Source organism: Miscanthus floridulus, chromosome 8, assembly GCF_019320115.1.
Source record: "Miscanthus floridulus cultivar M001 chromosome 8, ASM1932011v1, whole genome shotgun sequence".
NCBI classification, from domain to species: Eukaryota; Viridiplantae; Streptophyta; class Magnoliopsida; order Poales; family Poaceae; genus Miscanthus; species Miscanthus floridulus.
Genome location: NC_089587.1, coordinates 48,164,561 through 48,170,211, shown reverse-complemented (window position 1 = coordinate 48,170,211; position 5,651 = coordinate 48,164,561).

The following is a 5,651-nucleotide window of genomic DNA, read 5'->3' as shown; positions in this document are numbered from 1 at the left end:
ATTCATTATAGGGAGTAGCAACATGGATGTGCATACAAGCTGATGCATTTGATTTATTTGGTGGAGTGGTTTTGATTTAAAATTTTCAAATGGTTTAAATTGCTTTTGCAAATAAAATTAAAAATGGCTTTGAAAGAAAGAAAAAGAGAATTAGAAAAATAAAGGAATTTAAAAAGTTGTAAATTTTATTTTTGAAAGCCTACCGAAATTGCCTGTTTTATTTGAGTTGAAAATGTATATTTGGAAACATATTCGAATTTGATTTGGTTTACATTTGAATTTGGTTTTTAAAAGATTTGGAAAAAGAAAAGAAGAAAACTCTCTCTCCCTCTCTTTAGGCCCGGCCTCACCCTTTCTCCTTCAGGTCTTTCTCGAGCCGGCCCAGCTCTCTTCTTTTCCTTGTTGGCCCAGTTCCAGCGCCGGCCCATCCCATTTCTTCCCCTGGCCCGCCCTTCTCCTCCCACTTGGGCCTACGCCCCGCGTTCCTTTGCTTCAGCGTGGCCCAGCTCTCCTTCTGTTCTTCCGCAGCGGTCCAGTTTTGCCGACGGCCTAGTCGCCCACGCTCCTCTTTCCTCCCCTTTCCCGCTGACAGCCCGTCCACGCCCGCCAGTCGTCTTCTCCAGCTCGTCTACGCCTAGGACTCCGCCGTCGTCCGACGTAGTCCGTGTCCGTCCCCACCACGGGTCCTCGCGGTGGCGTGCCTCCTGTAACACCCTAAAATTGGAATTCTTTTTAAATAGTAAATTTGATTTAAATATGCAGTTATATGTGCATTTCAAATTTAGGAAATAATATTTCTTTTATAAAATTAAAAGAAAATGCAAGAATAGAAACATGTTGATGCATTCATGCTATTGCATATTTATTTCTGTGACGGGTGTTTTGTTCAAATGCTAAAAGATTCTAAAAACCTTTTGAAAATGAGTTTGAAAATTTTATTTATAAAAAGAAAAAGGAAATTTCCTTCCATTCCCTCCCTTCCTCACATTCGGCCCGCTGGCCCCTCTCCTTTTTCTTCCCGCGGCCCAGCACCAGCCCCAGCCCAGCTCGCCTCCCCCTTTTTCCCGCTCGGCCCAGCTACGCGCCAGCCCAGCCGCGCGCTCCGCGCCAGCCCAGCAGCCGCGCGCCTCGGCGTCGCCCGCACCAGGCAACTGCCGCGCCCAGCCACTGACGCCCGGGCCCCACCTGTCGGAGCCGCCCCCTTCCTCCCGCGCATCCCGCAACCGCAGCGGCGGTCATGTAGCAACCGCCCGCGCTCCACTTGCGCATCATGGGCGCCCCCCCCCCCCCCCCCCCCCGCTCCCCGGCCGCTACAAAAAGGTAGCCGAGCCCCCCCTCGCGCGCTCCCTGCTGCCCCGCTCCATTTTTGCCTCATTCCCGGCCGCAACTGCCGCACGGAGGAGCTCCGAGGGTTGCCGTTCGCCGTCCGCATCGCCATCGTCCCCGAGCCGTCCCCGCCTCCATCCTTCCCCGCTGTGAGCTTCACCGTGGTCCCCACTCTCTCCCCATGCGTTTCATTTTGTGTTTTGTGGTTTGTAGCGCCCAATCCACGAGCGTCGTGGGCTCCATGCCGCCGGCCATGGCGCCCGCGCCCCGGCTTTTCCCCTCCGGCTGTCTTCTCGGCATGGCCGCGAACCCCCTTACTCCCTGATCTCACGGGTGTCCTCGGTGGTCATTTTGGTGGACCGTAGGCCCCTTACCGCGCGCTCCGGCGAGGCCACTGCCACTGGCCATGGCGCCTGGCCGCCGGCGACCCTGTTCCGGCCGGCCAACCCCCCCCCCCCCCCACGTCTAATCCTAGCCGCCCATCGCGCGATCTACGGCCTGAAAAAGAAGATACCCCTTCGGGGGTAAATTTGCTAAAGAGCCCCTGGACTTTTCTAAGTCCTAACCCGCCGTCCTTAGCGTATTTCCCCGAATACGCAATCCCGTTTGGAAAGCATAAACTTCACTGTTTAAATCAAAAGTACGCTTTTAGTATTTACAGAAATGCCATTTGAACTGTTTCGCTTATAAAATTATCGTTTTGACTCCGAATTAATCCATTCAAATCGCGTTAGCTTCGTAATTTCATAAGCTACATGTTGGAGCTACTGTTAGTCAAGTTTGGAACTTTTTAATTTCATGATTAGAATTAATTAAATATAGGGCTATAGGAAAACCCGTTTTAATCGTAACTTTCGCATTTTAGCTCCGTTTTTCGTGAACTTCGCGTTGACGTGATCGTAGCGAAACGTAGATAAGTTTTACAAACATTTTATCTTGATTTCAATACTGTTGGTGTACTGTTCTAATGATAGGAATGTTTGCTTTGCATGAATGCTTTTGGAATGTTGTATGTTGCCGTGTTGGTCGCGTTCAGACGGTGAGGAAAACGTTGGAGACCAAGAACTCTTCGACGACCAGCAGGACCAGCACGAGTTTGTGAACCAATGCAAGTATAACATGGGCCTTCCTTGATGTCCTATTTCACTTTAATCAATTACTCATTTGCATGTGTCTAATTTTGATACCCGTAAGGACATCCTAGTGATTGTTATCCTGTTCCTTGTCTCCTATGGGTTAAATGCATATGGGTAGATGGCTAGTGCTCTAACTGAACATGATATACATATTGATGAATGATACTATGGAACAAAGTGAGTAACATGAATTATAACAACTATTCCATAGGGCGAAAGAGCAAATGACCTTTGTTCATGTTGCTCCCGGCCCTCCATAAGGACTTATCTGTCGGCAAAAGCTGGGACTGACAGTGCAACCGGAAGAGTCATATGGCTCTGACTTTAGCTCAGTAATAGGATCTTTCCTAACTAGTTAGAGGTTACCTTTTTGGCGCAAATGGGGCTTGCCACTTTGGGTATAGGGCTGCCTCTGTTCCTATAAGTATAGCCGCGATGGATTTGTGCTATAGGAAAGGGGGGTCCCTACATCTGCCTGCCAAGGAAACCTAGCGGCCCTAACTTGTTAGGGAAACCTATGAAATGGCTTCATAGTGTACCCTGCCCGCTCACCTTGGTAGTGACATGGGAGTAATTAACTCGGGCACATGGGGATCACGACTCGCGGTGAATGTGCACCACCTCTATAGAGGGTAACAAACTGTTATAACAGCCGTGCTCACGGTTACGAGCGGCCCGGAAAACTCACAGAATAACTGGTTAATTGTTGATGAACATTTAAAGTTGTTCAATGATGATATATGGTTCACTTGACCCCGATATTTGTTCTTATGGGTTTAAATGGGAGCTTAAGCATAACTTGATAATACTTGAGAATAAAAGTTTGACCTATTAAAAATGCTAACTGCAGTAAACCAGAGTCTATCCTTTTTGAGCTTCATAACCCCATGTTAGCTTGCTAAGTACGGAATGTACTTACACTTGTTTATTTTCTTTACTTGGATAAAAATCCCGGATGGGTAACAGATGACAACGGGTATGAGGATTTTCTGGAGGATTATTAGGCTTGTGGTCAACCAGTTGACCTTCCCTGTGATGACGGCCACGAGAGTTCATTCTATTTTTATTATTCCGCTGTGATGTATGAGACTAAGATCTATTATAACTCTGATATATGAGACACTGTGATGATACTATTGTAATTTGTCAGCTTGTGTGTGTGATTGATTCCTGGGCACACACGAGTTTAGTGCATTCAATTTTATCCTTAAAATTGGGTGTGACAAATTGGTATCAGAGCCGTGTTGACTGTAGGACGCAAGCCTAGTTAGAAAATGGTCGTTTTAGCAGCTTTGCTCCTCTGGTTTCTTGCTTACTGACTTATTCTTGTTATTTTATTAAAACATTTATGCTTTTCATACCTTAATCTATTATTTAAAATTGTTGATTCTAATTTCTATCTCACTTTAAATCTATAGATGTCTCATAATCCGAAGACTGCTCGACTCAGCACCGTCGGTTATCGTGCCATGTTCACCCCGCGTGCCCCACCGGCGGAGAGGGAGATTGTGATCATCTCCGACGACGAGGAGATGGCTACACCAACGCCTACACCTACTCCTACACCAGTCGCTGTGCCCGTCTACCCTGTGGTAGTTACACCTGAGGAGTCGACGGCTACTTCCCCTACACCTGCACCCTCCCCAGCTGCCCCCGTGGAGGACGATGAGATTGGCTGGAAGTGCAAGTACTACTTCAAGCCAGCTCCAGAGACAGCCTACTACCACACTCTCCTCACCCACGTGCTGGACGACTACTTCCCCGACTTGCACGCTTCCATCAGCTACCACTACGCCGAGTACAAGCACCCACTGGAGGCTACCTTCTGGAAGGTAGAGCTGGTGGTCACTGCATGGAATGATATCATCAATGGACATGAGGTGGAGACTGTCCACAGTGCCCCTGCCAGGAGAGCCCATGCTTTGGATGGCATGGAGGATGCAGCACAGAATGCCTACATCCACTACCATGGTCATCGCTTCGAGGCCATGAGGGAGGATCGTTTCAGGTTTCTTCCTCGAAATGATCATGAGGGTGTTTGGCATGTTTTGGCTCCACCAGAGAATGACCCAATTCTAGAGGCAACGGTGCAGCATGTCCACGCTATGCAGGGAGTGGATGATGAGGTCAAAGGAGAACTGCGTGCATCTCAGAGGGCGCAGAGACGTCTTCAGAAACAAGTGGATGAACTTCGAGCGCAGCTGGGATAGCCTTCCATCTACAAGAAGAAGCGCCGTTCCTTCACCATGATTGACACCGCTCCATAGGTGTTAGGTGCCTTGATCTAGATTATCACGTTGTTAGTTCGTATCCTTATTTAGTCTTGTTGGTCTTGTGAACTTGGTTGATTAGATGTTTGATTTGTGAACTTGGTTGATTTGGTATTTTGCTTGGTTGCTGGAAGTTTGTGGGCATGTCCACAAACTTCCTTAGATTGGAACTTTAAATTTAGAATGAAATCTTAATGTAGAAGTATCATTTTATCTTATCTCTGCTGTACTGATTTCTGGAGCAGCCTGTGTTCTTTATCTGGTAAATCTAAATCTGGGATGATAACAATTCTGAAATTTTTTTGTGGAGATAACTAGACCTCTGTATCTTTCAAGTGTCTTTGGAATCACGTCAATAGCTATTCAGGTTTGGGAGATCTAATTGGCACAAGTTGATGTTCCTGCGCTGTCTGGAACTCAGAACAGTTTCGGTTTAGCTCTATTTTTGACTATGTGTGAGTTCGAATCTGTAAAAGTGGTCTAAATGAAAGTTGTAGCTGATGTCCTAAGCTTTCTAACGAATCTTGGTGCACCTCTGTTGGATCTCTGAAACTCGAGTTATAACAGTTTTACTGAACTGCTGAATTTGAGTCTTGCCCAGAAAATTTTCAGCATTGTTTCTTATCTCTTGTAAGCTCTCTATAATTGGAAAAATCTCTAAATTTTGCACATTTGTTGGAAAACAGATGGCCGCAAGAGGAGGAAGAGGCAGAGGCCGTGGTCGTGGGCGTGATGCTCTTATGAATCCACCACCGCCACCTGTGACCATGGAGCAGATTTTGGGAATGCAAGCGCAGCTGATGCAAGCTATGATGCAGCGCTTGGACAATGAACCTGCAAGAGGTCCACCGCCTGTCCAGGTTAGAGATAAGCGTGGAGAGTTTATGAAAGGTCGTCCACCGGTGTTCACACATGCCAC